The following is a 17643-nucleotide window of genomic DNA, read 5'->3' as shown; positions in this document are numbered from 1 at the left end:
ATTTTCATCATTTGTATTTGACATGATTGTAAAAAAAAAAAGTAGTACATAGAAAATCCAAAAGAGCCTATAAAAAAAACTATTAGAATTAATAAGTAAATTTAGCAAGATCCTGCATATAAGGTCAATATGTAAAAACAATTGTATTTTTACATACCAGCAACAAATAGAAAAAGAAAAATGTTTAAACTCTACTATTTGCAACCCCCACGTGTCTGTCAGTTTGTCATACTGTGAGGGCTTGTGTGTTGCTGTGATGCTGGAAGCTATGCCACCAGGATTCAGACACCAGCAGGGTCACCCATGGAGGACAAGTTTCAGCTAAGTTTCCAGACTAAAGCAGGCTAGGAAGAAGGACCCGGCAGTCTACTTCTGAAAAGAATCAGCCAGTGAAAACCTTATGAATGGCAGCAGAACATTGTCTGATATAGCGCCGGAAGATGAGCCTCCCAGATTGGAAGGCACTCAAAAGACGACAGGGGAAGAGCTGCCTCCTCAAAGTAGAGTTGACCTTAATGATGTGGATGGAGTAAAGCTTTCGGGGCCTTCATTTGCTGATTTGGCATGACTCAAAATGAGAAGAAACTGCTGCAAACATCCATTAATGATCGGAACCTGGAATGTACCAAGTATGAATCTAGGAAAACTGGAAATGGTAAAAAAATGAAATGGAGCACATAAAGATCGCTATCCTAGGCATCAGTGAGCTGAAATGGACTGGTATTGATCATTGTGAATCAGACAATCATATAGTCTACTATGTCGGGAATGACAACTTGAAGAGGAATGGTGTTGCATTCATTGTCAAAAAGAACATTTCAAGATCTATCCTGAAGTACAATGCCGTCAGTAAGGATAATATCCATATGCCTACAAGGAAGACCAGTTAATACGATTATTATTCAAATTTACACACCAACCACTAAGGCCAAAGATGAAGAAATTGAAGATTTTTATCAGCTGCTACAGTCTGAAATTGACCAAACATGCAATCAGGATGCATTCATAATTACTGGTGATTGGAATGCAAAAGTTGAAAACAAAAAAGAAGGATCAGTAGTTGGAAAATATGGCCTTGGTGATAGAAATAATGCCAGAGATCGAATGATAGAATTTTGCAAGACCAACAACTTCTTCATTGCAAATACCTTTTTTCACCAGCATAAACGGCGACTATACACATGGGCCTCGCCAGATGGAATACACAGGAATCAAATCGACTACATCTGTGGAAAGAGACAGTGGAAAAATTCAATATTATCAGTCAGAACAAGGCCAGGGGCCAACTGTGGAACAGACCATCAATTGTTCATCTGCAAGTTCAAGTTGAAACTGAAGAAAATCAGAGCAAGCCCATAAGAGCCAAAATATGACCTTGAGTATATCCCACCTGAATTTAGAGGCCATTTTGAGAATAGATTTGAGGCGTTGAACAGTAATGACTGAAGACCAGATGAGTTGTGGAATGACATCAAGGACATCATCCATGAAGAAAGCAAGAGGTCATTGAAAAGACAGGAAAGAAAGAAAAGACCAAGATGGGTGTCAGAGGTGACTCTGAAACTTGCTCTCGAATGTCGAGCAGCTAAAGCAAAAGGAAGAAATGATGAAGTAAAAAAACTGAGCGGAGGATTTCAAAGGGTGGCTCGAGAAGACAAAGTATTATAATGACATGTGCAAAGACCTGGAGATAGAAAACCAAAAGGGAAGAACACACTTGGTGTTTCTCAATCTGAAAGAACTGAAGAAAAAATTCAAGCTTTGAGGTGCGATAGTTAAGGATTCTATGGGGAAAATATTAAACAATGCAGGAAGCATCAAAAGAAGATGGAAGGAATACACAGAGTCATTATACCAAAAAGAATTAGTTGACAGTCAGCCATTTCAAGAGGTAGCATATGACCAGGAACCAATGGTACTGAAGGAAGAAGTCCAAGCCACTCTCAAGGCATTGGCAAAAAACAAGGCTCCAGGGACTGACAGAATATCAATTGAGATGTTTCAACAAACAGATGCAGCACTGGAAGTGTTCACTGGTCTATGACAAGAAATTTGGAAGACAGCTACCTGACCAACTGACTGGAAAAGAGAGCCATATTTATGCCTATTCCCAAGAAAGGTGATCCAACCAAATGTGGAAATTATAGAACAATATCATTAATATCACATGCAAGCAAAATTTTGCTGAAGATCATTCAAAAGCAGCTGCAGAAGTATATCAACAGGGAACTGCCAGAAATTCAGGCTGGTTTCAGAAGAGGACTTGGAACCAGGGATATCATTGCTGATGTCAGATGCATCATGGCTGAAAACAGAGAATACCAGAAGGATGTTTACCTGTGTTTTACTGACTATGCAAAGGCATTCGACTGTGTGGATCACAGAAAAACTATGGATAACATTTCGAAGAATGGGAATTCCAGAACACTTAATTGTGCTCACGAGGAACCTGTACATAGATCAAGAGGCAGTTGTTTGGACAGAACAAGGGTATACTGATTGGTTTAAAGTCAGGAAAGGTGTGCGTCAGGGTTGTATGCTTTCACCATACCTATTCAATCTGTATGCTGAGCAAATAGTCCCAGAAACTGAACTATATGAAGAAGAGCGGAGCATCAGGATTGGAGGAAGACTCATTAACAACCTGCATTATGGAGATAACACAACCTTGCTTGCTGAAAGTGAAGAGAACTTGAAGCACTTACTGATGATGATCAAAGACCACAGCCTTCAGCATGGATTATACCTCAACATAAAGAAAATAAAAATGTTCACAACTGGACCAATAAGCCATATCATGATAAATGGAGAAAAGATTGAAGTTGTCAAGGATTTCATTTTACTTGGATCCACAATCAACACCCATGGAACCAGTGGTCAAGAAACCAAAAGATGCACTGCATTGGGCAAATCTACTGCAAAGGACTTTTTTAAAGTGTTGTAAAGCAAAGATGTCACCTTGAAGACTAAGGTGCACCTGACCAAAGCCATGGTGTTTTCAATCACATCATATGCATTTGAAAGCTGGACAATGAATAAAGAAGACTGAAGAATTGACTCTTGAAATATGGTGTTAGCAAAGAGTATTGAATGTACCACGGACTGCCAAAAGAACGAACAAATCTGTCTTGGAAGAAGTACAACCAGAATGTTCCTTAGAAGCAAGGATGGCGAGACTGCATCCTACATACTTTGGACATGTTGTCAGGAGGGATCAGTCCCTGGAGAAGGACATCATGCTTGGTAAAGTAGAGGGTCAGGGAAAAAGGAAGACTGTCAATGAGATGGATTGACACAGTGGCTGCAACAATGGGCTCAAGACTAACAACAATTGTGAGGATGGCTCAGGACCCGGCAGTGTTTCGTTCTGTGGTACAGAGGGTCGCTATGAGTTGGAACCGACTTGACCTCACCTAACAACAACAACTATTTGCAATGGCATAAAAATCAAATACCTAGAAATAAATCTAATTAAATATGTGAAAAACCCCTACACTGAAAAGTACAAAACATTATGCAGAGAAATTAAAGAAGACATATAAAGGTGGAGGAATAAATTGTATTCATGGATTGGAAAACCTAATATTGTGATGTCGATTCTCTCCAAATTAATATGTAGAGTCAGTGTAACCTCATTAAAAAATCCCAGCAGGTTTTTTTTGTTTTGTTTGTTTTTGGTGGAAATTGACAAATTAGCCCTAAAATTCAGATGAAGATGCAAAGGGCCAAGAATTGCCCAAATAATTTGAAGGAGAAGAACATAGCTGGAGGACTCTCACTACCAGTACCAAGATCTATAAAGCTATAGTAATTAAAGCATTGTAGTATTGGCACAAGGATATAGAAAATGACAAATGGAAAGTTGAAAATTCGGAAAGAGACCCACACATGTAATTTACGATAAAAATGACACTGCAGCACACTGGAGAAAGACTGCTTATTTGTTTGTTTAATAAATGGTGCTGAGTTGATTGGATAGCCATGTGGAAAAAATATTTTTATGTTGACCCCCACCTCACATCATACACAAAAATTAATTCCAAATGAATTGTAGATATAAATGGGAAAGGCAAACTCGCAAAGCTTTTAGAAGAAAATATTGGAGAGCAACTTTGTACTCTTGGAGTAGACAAAGATTTCTTAAGCAAGATGGAAAAATGCCGCCCATGTAGGAAAAATGTGGTAATTTGGACTATATTGAATAAAGAATTTCTGTTTATCAAAAGACTGTGTAAGAGAGTGAAAAGGCAACCTGCAGAATGGCAGAAAATATCTCCCAGCAATGCATATATCTGAAAAGGATACATAAACTAGAATGCATTTAAAAAAATCCCTACAAATAAAAAGATAGGCAGCCCAATAGAAAAATGTGCAAAGGACTTTAACAGATGCTTCACAAAAACAAATATCAAGATGGTCATTAAATATGGAAAGGTGACAACCTTAATTAATCAAAAGGGAAATGCAAATTAAAACCCGAACGAGACACTACCATACACCCAACAGAATGGGTAAAATGAAAGAAAATGTAAATGAGCAAGTATTGGTGAAGATCAGGGCAACCAAAGTTATAACACACTGATGGTGGAAGGGTAAATTGGTACAATCACTCTGAAAACCTGAGAAGTGGTTATTTGTCAAAGCTGAACGTATGGTTACCCTATAAATGACCTAGCAATTCCATTCCAAAAGACATACACAAGAATGTTTCCAATAGAACTATCTGTAATACAGTAAGTCCCTGGGTTCAGAACATCTGACTTACTGTATTTGCCCTTTAATGTTATGTAAATTTGCTCTAGCTTTGAAATGACTGAAACAACCCCTACTCACAAAAATTCTTCATCACTACCACTTTCAGTTGCTGCACAAGCAGCTTTTAAATCATAAAAAGACTTCAAGCCTTTTCTTGCACCAAGAAAGGCTAAATAAGAACCGTATGTACCTGTTCCACCTTACCTACAACTTCAACTTAAAGACACATTTAGGAATGGATCTTGTTCATAACCCAGGGACTTCCTGTAGTCGAAGCCCTAAAATTATCCATAGGTCCAAAGAGTATAATGGTGAAATACATTGTGATCTCCTTGGCAGCTGTGTAGAGGCTGCAATGGAGATTGTGAGACAGAAGACTGGGAGGCTAGGAGGAGGAGGCCGTTTCAGGAGTCCAGGAGAAAAATAATTGTAACAGGGGCTAGGGAAGTGGCAGTAGGGGTGGGGAGGAGAGCTCTGGGGAAGTGAGAGAAAGGAGGTAGCTCCCACATGACTAGGAGATGAATAGGATCTGGGGAGTGGTAGGGAGGAGAAGCCCAGGCCAAGATTCAGGCTCTGGCTTGAGCTCTTGGGAGAATGGCCGTGTCACTCACCAAGGAAAGAAACCCTAGAGGAGGAGGTGTGGAGTGGGAATAGAGGATGAGTTTGGTTTTGGGTGTATGGGGTTTGAGGTGCCTGTGCAACCAGGAGAGAAGGCAATGTAGAGATGTCTGACACTCCCTAACCCCAACTCATTTACTCTCGGGTCACTAGAGGGCAGTGGGTAAATGTCATAATGAGAGGAGAGCTCAAAGACGGAAGATTAACAGGCTTTGGCCTAGTCCAGGGCTGCGTGGAAAGCAGATGAAAAGCCAAGAAAAACCAGGTGCTCTCATCTCTAGTCACGTTGTCTGCCATCATACCAGACTGCCTCGCTTGACCAGCATCTCTACTTTTCCAGATCCCAGGCCCCAGCTCTGATGCTTGGGTTCTCTGGACTGGATTTTGATACTAGTGAGGGTGGTCTCCTCCATCTCCACCACTCCCCTTAAGCCAAAGAAGGCAGTCCAGGCTGCACTGTGGGACCCTGGTCCCTGAAGCGATAATTTGATCCATTCCCTGTAAGAAGTAAATATTCACAAGATTTTCTAGTTTAGACTCCAGGAGTCACATAAGTTAGAGCCTTCAGTGTGCAGATGGGGAAACTGAGGCCCAGAGACAGGAAAGGACTCTTTCAAGATTACTCAGAGAGGAGTCAATGGCAGAGGCTGGCTGAAACTCAGGCCTGTTAATGCCCAGGACTTGATTTCTTTTTTTCCTTTTGAGAAAAGAGAAAAGGAGTAATAGACAAAGATAGCAAGATAGATAGAACTTTGACAGAAAGAAACACAAGGAGGCTGAAAAGAGAGATGAGAGAGAAAGAGGGAGAGAGAGAGGAAAAAGAGATAGAAAAAGAAAATAGTGAGAAAGAAGGGAAAACAGGGAAAGAAAAAGAGGAAATAGGAGAAGAGAATGAAAAAGAAAGTGGCCAGCAATCAAGTAGAGTGGGCCGGGCTTCTTGCTCCTGTAGGGCTGGCAGGAGCTGAGCCCACAGCCCTGCAGAAGGCAGAGATAGGTGGCCTCAGAAATTCTTACCTGCCAAATCCCATCAGCCATCGGAGGCCCAAACCAGAACTGAGCAGTTGATCTAAACAGAAAACAAATAGAGCAAAATGAAAACATGCTGGCTGCCCTTCCCCCCTGCGGCTCTGGGCATTCATTGACCCCCAGGAGGCCACTGGGAAAACAAGACACAACTTTTGTAACCCTCCTCTTTCTGTGGTCCCCCACCCTACACCCACCCCGCTCCAAGAGCCATAGACTCAGCTCTGTTCAAGATGCCACGGTGGCAAAAGGGCCAGGGCTCATGGCACCTTGGGGAGGCTGGTAGGGGCGGTGTGTTCCCTGCTCTTGGCTTGGCAGAGAAACAGTAAGGCTGGTGGGGGGTCGACAGGGAAGGGAAGTAGTGGCAGTGACAAATCTTCACCTTCTCCCACATGCAGGGCTAGGAGGTTCTTAACCAGTCCAAAGCCTATCTTGGGTGTGGCGAGAGCAAGAAGGCAGGCAGGGAGCACAGGATGAGCAGATTCAGGAACTAGGCTTGGGAAGGGGGCAGTGGTCAGACTGGGGCATGGAGCATAGGGAGCACCTACCATTAGTACGATTCATTCATTTTGGTCTCCATTGGGCTCTAGAGCTAGATGTGATGAAGAAAGTTTCAGTTTACATTGTAACTTATTATTAATAATAACGATACAAGTGATAATCAATACCAGTCTTGTGCTTTGCAGTTACCAAACATCCATGGAAAGACTTACAACCCTACCATGAAAGACTGTGATTAATTCTGTTTGGCAGAAGGGAAAACTGAGGCTCAGGGCAGTGAACTGATTTGCCACACAGCTGGGAAATGATTGAGCCTAGGTAGGTGAGAGAATGTCGGTGGACTCTGGCTGAGATGTAATGATCACAGCCAGAGTTCAAGGTTGGAGAAGTGCATCTCTAAACTCAGGGATATTGCCCATCCTAGAACCTTATCCAAGGCAGCAAGCAGATGCCAGCAGTGCATGCAGGGGAGTTTGGGGGAGGAACCTAGGCAGGTGACAGGGAGTCCTGGGGCAGGGGCCACTCCAAGATCCAGACACATGCTCAGGGAATGGCATCCTCCTCAGAGTTGGAGTGAGGGAGGCTCAGACAAAAGCATGCAGTCAACAAACATTTATTATAAGCAGTTATAGTGATACAGTTTAAGAACACAGGCTCTGGAGCCAGACTGCCTGGGTTCAAATCCCAGCTTCACTAACTTACTGTGTGACCTTGATCTGGTTATTTAACTTCTCTGTGCTCCACTTTCCTCATCTGTATAATAGGGATAATAGTAATGACCTCATAGAGTTGTGAAGATTAAATGTGTTACTCTAAGTGAAGCAGTTGGAAGAGTTTCTGGCACGTGGTAAGCCTCAAATATTAGCTCCTGATGTCCTTGTCACTGTTGAGTTGTTATTTGCCATGCCTGGGCTTAGCATTAGGAAAATATCTGAACATGAGAAGCTGTGGTTCCTGTCCTCACGCATCTTGGAGTATGATGGGGAAGGTGAGCATTGATCACAAAGTCAAACAACCAAAGTAAAATTGCAACAGTGAGAAGAGCTTTGGAGGAGAGGTCCACAGTGCCATGAAAGTGAAAAACTCGGAAACATGTCCTAGCCAGAAAGATATGAGAAGGTTATTCTGGGGAAGAGACACTTGAGCTGCATTCTGAAATAGAAATATGAGTCAAATAATAGCCAAGGGGAAGGAAGATCATCCCAGGGAGAGGGCACAGCATGCGCAAAGGCCCAGTGGTAGGAGGAAGCTTGGTACAAGATGGAGATGGAGATGTAGAGAGAGGCCAGGCCAGCGCAGACTCTGTAATCCATGCCCAGGAGTCTTACCTTCATTTTAAGAACAAAGGGAACCCAGGGAAGGGTTTTAAGGATGAAGTAACATGATTAGAAAAAGACAGAGCCTAATTCTAGCTGAGGAGTTCCTGAGTGGCATGAACGGTTAAGTGCTCAACTACTAACCAAGAAGTTGTTGGTTCGAATCTACCCGGGGAGCCTTAGAAGGCAAGCCTGATGATCTGCTTCTGAAAGGTCACAGCCTTGAAAACCCTATGGAGGAGTTCCACTCTGCACCCATGGGGTCACCATGAGTCAGGATTGACTTGATGGCAACTAACGACAGCAGTGCTAGGGTGGGAAAGGTCTCTAGCTGGAAGATGAGGAAAAGGGCCACGTAGAGCAGGGTGGGCAAAGACTGGGTTTCTGTCTTGGTGCTGCCATTGGCTCTCTCAATATGTGGCCTTGGCCGAGTCTCTTTCCCTCCCTAGGCTTCATTTTCCATCTGTATCCCAAATGGAATCTCAAATGGAATCCCAAATGGTCTTTGAAATCTACTTTAGGGCTCATCTTGTCCTTTTCTGTCCTCCCTCAACTTCTACTCTCCATAAAAAGGAGGAGGGGACACAAATATTCTGAATGGAGCATAGCAGTCCCCTCCTATCTTTCCCTCCTCCATACACCACCTCCCTAATGCACCCCCCTCCATCAGGCTCTGTGGGAAGGAAGACCATTTGGGGGCCAAGTTCTCTCCTCCTCTTCCTCCTCATCCACCCTCCTCAGACCATTATGAGATGGAGTCCACTCAAGCCTGGGATTGGGGGAGGCTCAGGGGACCCCCATAATGATTGCCGGTTGCACTGGAAGGCCCAACACCACAGACAGCTGGGAGAGGCTGCCCCTGCCAGGATGATGGAATGGGTGTGACATAAATTTCTCAGGACAGGCAGCAAAAAAAAAAAAAAAAAAAAGAAACACAAAAAAACATTTACAATCCCTCCTTGCCAAGTCTGGTTCCAATCAGGCCCCTGCCGGCCCACTCCCTACACCCGCCACACTGGGCTGACTTCTCCAAAAGCCAGAGTCATTCAGGGCTTTTGTCTTTCTTCCTCTTCTCTCTACTGTTTAAGAAACACAAAGACATACACACATATACAGCCTGCCAGGGCTCTGTGTACCCACATGAGCATATATATATATATATATATATATATATATATATATATATATATATATATGCACATACCCATATACACATGTGGCCTCCCAGGGTTCTGTGTACCCACACACATATACAGACTGACAAGTAACACACACACACACACACACACACACACACTTATACTGAAGACTGGTCCTGGGTGGGCTGAGGAAGGCCTTAGCCTCAACTGCCAGCCTTAAAATGAGCCACATCCCCTCAGGTTAGGCACCAAAGAACCCAAGGAGCGCTTTCCTTCAGTAACAGCCCCCAGGCCACTTCTCTCCCTGCCACCCCTTCTCAGCCCTCTGACTACCATGGCAACAGCCAATGAGGCCTGCCATTGGAAGGCATAGGAATGCCTTCCCTGGGGCTGAGTTAGGCTCTGGCTGAAGCTCTGAGCAATCACTGAGGGAGGCTGAGGCTGACTGAGGGAGCCTCAGAGTACAACCCAGTGAGGCACAGGAGCCTATTTCCCTCACAACCCTGAGGCATGGAGTCCTCAGGCAATCCCTAGTCCATCTCAGGGTCTCCTTTTCCAAGCATCTCTGGTACTCCACCCTGTTCCTACCCTCAGCCCAGGCCACTAAAAGCCTCACCTGGCTTCCCAAGAAGTATCTCTTTTTCTTGACCTGACCTGAGCTGAACTAACTTTTACTTTCAGGGGGCCTCTCTTGCCTACCTGAATGCTCACACCATTTGGTTCCTCCTGTTTACTCCCAACCTAGCATGGACCCTGTCTTCCCTACCAGGCCCCAGAAGTCAGGCCCAGCACCTTCCCACAGCAATGATCTCACATGCGGGAAGGTTGGGTGGGGGTGGGGAATGGGGCATCACTCCAAGCACAACTTAGTGTGGGCTTGGGGGCTAAGGGAATCCAATGACCTTTTTCCTCCCATTTCCCTTAGAACATCCAGAATGGTGACCCTTAAGCACCCCAAAGGAGAAGCTGCTTTCTGGGAAAGGGTATCATCCTCCCTCCCTTGCCTGGGGGGGCAGTGTAATGCAGAGGCAAGAACTTGGACTTAGGGAAAGCCAGACCTGAGTTCAAATCCTTCGTTCCCCTTTACCAGCTGCGTGAACTTGGGCAACCAAGTTGAACTTATTGAATGGGGTTTTGGTTAATATCGAACGAACATGTCCAGAACTCCTGGTCCACCGTAAATGCTCAATAAATTCCCATTCCAGATGCTTCCCACTAACTCTGCCCCACTAAAATGGAGAGCCCTAGACTGAGGGGCAAAGGAGGAAGGACGCTGGTTTGTGTTACATTCCAGGTTTTTTACATCCATTGCTTCGTTTGACCCTCATTGCATCTGCATGATGTAGTTACTACTTCCAGTTGCCACGGAGTCAACTCTTGACTCATAGTGGCCACATATATGTCAGAGTAGAGCTGTGCTCCGTAGGTTCTTCAGTGGCTGATTTTTCAGATATAGATTGTCAGCCCTTTCTTCCGATATGCCTCTGGGTGCATTCGAACCACCAACCTTTTGGTTAGCAGTGAGTGTGTCAATCGTTTGCACAGCCCTGGGACTCCAGTTACTATTAGTATCCCCGTTTTGCAGAGGATGCAACTGAGGCTCAGTGTGAGGAATTCTTTTACCCTGGATCTCATAGCTGGGAAGTGGCAGAACCAGGATTTGAAACGTCCTCTTTGGCTCCTGAAGTGGAGGGAGTGCAGGAGAAGGTGCTTTAAAAACTGGTTCTGAGAGTGTTGCAGCCTGGGGGGTGAGGAGCTGTCAAGCTCCCCCAGCTGCCCCCTTCCTCAGGGGACACTGAGCAGACCAGCTAGTTGCTAGGGTCTGGCCACATGTTGGCTCCAGAATGACTTGGAGGGCAACATTACGAGGCAGAAAGTCCAGCATCCACCCCTGGGAGCAGCAGCAGAAAAGTAACTGGGCGGGCTTTGAGTGGAGGAAACCTCATCTCTGTCCTTGCCCAGAGAACCCAGAGCCATGAGCATGCCTTGCACCAGGCATTTCGCAGGTTCCCTAGGCAGGGAAGCCTCCAAGGAACACTCCAGGGAGGCATATTTCAGCTCAGTGTAAGGAAAGTCGAAGGTCTGCTGAGGTGGAACCAGCTGCTTAAAGGGGAGTGAGTGAGTTGTCTGTCACTTTAGATGTGTGAGGAGGGGCTGCCTAACAGAAAGCAAGCTGGAGAAGGGGTTTCAACTTCACATAGGCCAAGCGTTCTTAGCCTGGAAGTGGTCCATGAAAGGGACCCAGGAAGCTAAACGTTTCCTGAAATGTGGAACATTTTGTGTGCTTGTGCATTTTTATAGGAAATGGGCCCATTGTTTTCATCCAGTTGCTCAAAGTAGTACAACCCTCAATGCTACATAGGTAAGTAAATGGACTCTTGGAGCGGGAAAGGCTTGGTTCAGAGTCTCTCAGCTTCCTAACCAGCTCACGATTCCACAATGTTTCCTACCACACAAAATGCTGTTGCATCCTACTGTAAGTGTCTCTTGAGTATCAGGACAGCCCAGTGAGATGGACATTACTATTATTGCCATTTTCCAGAGAAGGATCTTGGGGCCCAGAGAAGGGAAGGGCCTTGCTTAGGTCACCAGCCAGTTAGAAGATAAGCCAGAACTAGATCTCAGGTCTCCTACTGATTATTGTTCCCAAACTCCATTTTGTCCTTAGGTGAACAAGCAGAGTTGACAAAATCAGGAACTGATGGTCCTGATCTAGCCTGCAGGAGATTTGGTGACACCCCAGGCACTCTTCCTGCTCTCGATATTCTGGGAGCCAGCCTCCCCACCCCATCCTGCAATTCCTGGGATCTAGAATTAGAACAGTGGCCAGGGTGTGCAGTGGGCATGGGAGAAGGAGTGGAGTGGTGGCTACTCTCCCTCCCTCCAAAGAACTTCCATTTCTATTTGAACCTTGCTGGCCGCTGGGTGTGGCCCCAGGAGAAGCTATGTGACTGATGCTCAGGCCCACACAGAAAAGCTAGTGATCTGTGTCTAGGCCAGGAAAAGATGGGGCAGCAGCCTCTACAGAGTAATGAGCATCCAGGGCCAATGTAAGGAGTTCCACCCTCTCTCCCTATATGCTGCCAGAATTGGGGAAAACAAAACAACCTAGCATCTTTTTTGGTATCCCCAGAGACAGGCACCTGAGGGCAAATATCTTTTCTGTCTCACTTTGCTATCTATGTTCCTGAGATGGGACTTGCAGGAGAAGCCAGTCCATTGCCAACTTCTGCCATTCCAAGGATGGACGGTGAAGACATGCATGCAGGAAGGAGTGAGTAACATGAATCTTTCACAGGAGGGACAAAGGCGAGTAGATGGGAAGCTGGTTGTCTTGGTTATCTAGTGCTGCTATAACAGAAATACCACAAGTGTACGGATTTAACAAAGAGAAGTTTATTCTCTTACAGTCTAGTAGGATACAAGTCCAAATTCAGGGTGTCAGCTCCGGGGAGGAGGGAGTGCTTTCTGTCTCTGTCTGCTCTGGAGGAAGGTCCTTGTCATCAATCTTCCTCTGGACAATGAGCTTCTCTGAGAAGGAACCCCAGGTCCAAACGACGCACTCTGCTCTCAGTGCTGCTTTCTTGATGGTATGAGGTTCCCCCCTCTCTGATGGCTTCCCTTTCCTTTTATATCTTGTAAGATAAAAGGTGGTACAGGTTACACCCGAGGGAAACTCCTTTTACATTGGATCAGGGATGTGACCTGAGCAAGGGTGTTACATCCCACCCTAATCCCCTTTAACATAATCTTCTCTTGCCTCATTGACCATAGTCAGAGATTAAGATTTACAACACATGGGAAAATTATATCAATCACAAAATAGAGGACAACCACACAATACTGGGAATCATGGCCCAGACAAATTGATAAACATATTTTTGGGGGACACAATTCAATCCATGACAGTGGTCATTAGCCAAGAGGTTCATCAAGCAGTGCCAGGGGCAAGCCCTGAGCAGAGGGTCATGGCCAGACAGGATGGATTGGTCACTGCCTGAGAACCAAGAGAGGACCACAAGGACCAGGGCCCTGTCCCCAAGGTCTGGAGTGCCACAATCAAAGCAGGCTGCACACTAAAGCTGTCTCCAGCTGAGACAAGGAGCCTCTGTCTCAGCAGTGCAGCTTGATTTTTCTTAACAAAGTTTATCCTTGTGTATTTTTGTTCTGAGTATAAAAACCAAACATTTGTTAGGTGCTTTTGAGTCAGTTCCGACTGACTCAGTTCCAACTCGTATAGGACAGAGTAGAACTGCCCCATAGGGTTTCCAAGGAGCTACTGGTGGATTCAAACTGTCCGCCCTTTGGTTAGCAGCTGAGCTCTAAACCACTACGCCATGTCCAAACATATAGTGGAGATGATATATGCCAGCCAGAGAGTATGTAAAGAATAAAATTACCAGCTGTGTGACCTTGGATGAGTCACTTAACCTCTCTCCACCTCAGTGTCCTCATCTGTAAAATGGGGATAATATAGTACTTACCTTGTAGGGTAGTTATGAGGAGTACCCAAAAACCCATTGCAGTCAAATCAATTTCTACTCATAGCGACCCCATAGGACAGAGTAGAACTGCCCTATAGGGTTTCCAAGGAGCTGCTGGTGGATTCGAACTGCCCACCTTTTGGTTAGCAGCCCGACACTTAACCACCGCGCCACCACGGCTCTGTGAGGTGTACCCAAAACCCAACCCAGTGCTGTGGAGTAGATTCCAACTCATAGCGACCCTATAGGATAGAGTAGAACTGCCCCATAGAGTTTCCAAGGATAAAAAAAAAAAATAAGGATAGATATATGTAAATATATGTAAAGTGCTGAGAGAAGTGCCTGGCCCATCAAAAGTGTTATACAAATGTTAGCTTTTATTATTATAATCCAGTATAACCCCACCCCTAGAGTCAGACATTGTTAACAATTAGCTTAGTTCTTTCTAGTCTTTTAATATATATATTTACAGTTTTTTAAAAAAATAATTAGGATTATACTGTATACGTGACTTGGTATTTCGCATATTATACTTTAGTATTTGTCTTAGTTTCCTAGTGCTACTGTAACAGAACTACCACAGATGGCTGGCTTTAAGGAAAAGAAATTTATTTTCTCACAGCTCAGGAGGCTAGAAATCCAAATTTGGGCCATCAGCTATAGGGGAAATCTCTCTGTCGGCTCTGGGGGAAGAGCCTTGTCTTTTTCAGCTTCTGTTCCTCAGTTCTTTGGTGATCTTCATGTGGCGCCTGTCTTCTCCTGTGTCCCTGTGTCTGTGCTGCTCCTTACAACTCAGAAATGATTAGGTTTAGGACACACCCTACACTGATACACCTTCATTAACGTAACAAAGAAAACCTTGTTCCCAAATGGGATTAAATCCACAAGTATAGGAGTTAGGACTGCAACATATATTTTGGGGGGACAAGATTCAATCCATAACAGCATTATAGCATGAGCATTTCCCACATCATTATATATCCTTTAAAACATTCTTACAAGTTTCATATAATTCTATTTACTGTATTCGTTTTTCTAATATTGGACATTTAGCATGTTACCATGTTTTATGAGTAATCTTTGCATACACTTTTAATCGAAATTTGCAAATACGTCTTTAGTATTGATTTCTGTAAGTTTAATTATTGGGTCAAAGTGTATACATGTTTTTAAGGATCTTAATATTTCCAAATTGCCCACCAAAAAGGCCATACCAATTTACATTTCTACCACATGAGATTACCCATCTCACTGCAACCTCACCAGCACTGACCGTAATACATTTTTTTTAATTTTCGCGAAATGAGTAGATAAAAATTCACATTCTTTGTATTCCATTTGCAGGATAAAGGCTATTAAGTAAGTGCAGCCCTGTAGGCTAGAAAGCTTGAGTGAAGGAGACTGAGGGGCAGCAGACCATGACCATGCCCAGATACACCACTGCCATTCTAGGGAAGGCGTAAGTGTGAAAAGAAAAGATGTGCTTATATGGCCACTCTAAGAAACTGAGAAAAACCCCAATGCCAGGGGAATGAGGCCCAGGGAAATGTGATTGCCAATCCTTGTAGGTGACCAAAAGTTCTCCCCAAAATATGTGTGGAATCCACCTGCCTGGTGAGACAGGAATAATTATAATGTAAATTGGGATTTGGAAACGCAAATATAAATACAGAGTTGGATGGATTGATATGGGGGCTGGATGTATATGACTCAGGTGACTCTGACTGAAAAAGAATCACAGAAACGTTTGGAGAAACAGGGGAGGCCATAGAGCTCTGAGAGCAGACAGGTGAGCCATGGAAGCTAGAGTGGCCGCTGGGAAAGGGTGTGGAGCTGGAAGGAGAGGCTGCTCAGATGTAGGCAACTCCCCAGCTAGTGTGCAGGCACTCCAGCAGGACTCACAGGACTGCAGCTGAGGCCTGGACTTGGGGGTACCCAACTCTAGCCTGCAAAGGAAATGGCCTATGGAGGGTATGAGTCAAAGAGACTGTGACATCAAGATGCAGACTATTAATATTATCACTAGACTATGATTAGGGGGGCCTGGTGGCACACTGGTTAAGTGCTCTGCTGCTAACCAAAAGGTTGGTGGTTTGAAACCACCAGCTGCTTGCTCCATGGACGAAAGATGTGATAATTTGCTTCCGTAAAGATTTACAGCCTTGGAAACCCTGCGGGGGCAGTTCAATCTGTCCTATAGGGTCACTATGAGTAGGAATGAACTATGGTTATGTTTATTGAGCACCAACTATTTGCCAGGCACTGAACCAACTATATTACATCTGTTATCTTATTTATAATAACCCTGTGATACAGGAATTAATAACACCTACTTATTTTTTTTTACTTACTTTGCTGTTGGCGGAACAGGCACAGAATGTATAAGTAACATGTCCAAAGTTATACAGGCAGCAACTGGCAGAGCCAGAAGCTGAGTCCAGGGTTTTTTTTTACTCAGACCCTGTCATGGATTGAATTGTGTTCCCCCAAAATGTCTGTTGACTTGGCTAGGTCATGCTTCCTTTGTATGATTGTAAGATTGTCTACCATTTTACCTTCTGATGGGATTTCCCTATGTGTTGTAAATCCTATCACTATGATGTAATAAGATGGATTAGTGGCAGTTATATTGATGAGGTCTACAAGATTAGATAGTGTCTTAAGCCAATCTCTTTTGAGATAGAGAAAAGCGAGCAGAGAGACATGGGAACTTCATACCACCAAGAAAGCAGCACCGGAAGCTGAGCGCGTCCTTCAGACCTGAGGTTTCTACACTGAGATGCTCCCAGACCAAGGGAAGACTGATGACAGGGACCTTCCTCCAGAGCCGACAATTTAGGCAATGAGCCCAAGTCCCTCTTATTGATTTCATTGGGTAGAGTTGATGTCAAGGTCTCCTCACTCTTTTCTTGAATATAGGATCTTCGCTGGGTAGGGCCACGGAAGGGATGTTATCTCAAGGACACTGAGAAGTTGTTTGTGTAAAAGCCTCAAGGCCAACAAAACCAGAAAGAATGGGTTTAAGTAGCAGCAAGAAAGGACTTAGGATAGACATCAGTCCACCCAGAGAGGCAGCTCTGAATAAAGACTTGGTAATCTACTGCTGAAAAATCAGCCAGTGAAAACACTATGGGGGATTATGGAAGGTGGTGGCATAAATAGACCATCATTCTGATCCTCTCCCACAAATACAACAGGAAATACAACAAGTAAACCGTGTTCAGCCTTGAGGGGCTCTGAATTAGGGAGTAGCAGACAGCAACAGGGAACTATAGACAGGCAAGAACCAAGGAATCAACCAGTCACATAAGGTAGGAAAATCACTTTTCCCACGGTCCCTGCCTCTTTCCCCAGCTATGTGGGCTGCCAGCTATTGTGAACTGGGGAAGCCGCCCCAGTTAAAGAGACTGCTTCCTTAACCACCACACCCCCTGCCTGTACAAAGAGAAAAGACCCCAAGCTTCTACTCTAAAATCAACAAGGCAGACCTCCCTGAGGGTTTGTTCAGAGCATGCCAGCACCTCCCCCACCAGGACACTGTCAGCTGCCAGGCTGTTGCGGATTGCTACAGAAGGCTCCCGCAGTGGAGTCTGCTCTACAGTCAGTACTCTAGCTGCCTCTAACAACCTGCCTCATTGCACACCCCATAGCTCAGGCCTCTGTAACCAACAGAACAGACCTCCTCGGGGATCAGTGGGGGTCAGCCTGCACCCACTTCCAGTCAGCACAGAACTGCTGACTGAGGCTGCTGTGTGCTAAGAAGTAGGCACCTTGACTGGAGGCCGCACTGAAAGCCAACATACTATG

Source organism: Loxodonta africana, chromosome X (genome assembly GCF_030014295.1).
Source record: "Loxodonta africana isolate mLoxAfr1 chromosome X, mLoxAfr1.hap2, whole genome shotgun sequence".
Lineage (NCBI taxonomy): Eukaryota > Metazoa > Chordata > Mammalia > Proboscidea > Elephantidae > Loxodonta > Loxodonta africana.
This window is presented reverse-complemented; position numbering follows the sequence as displayed.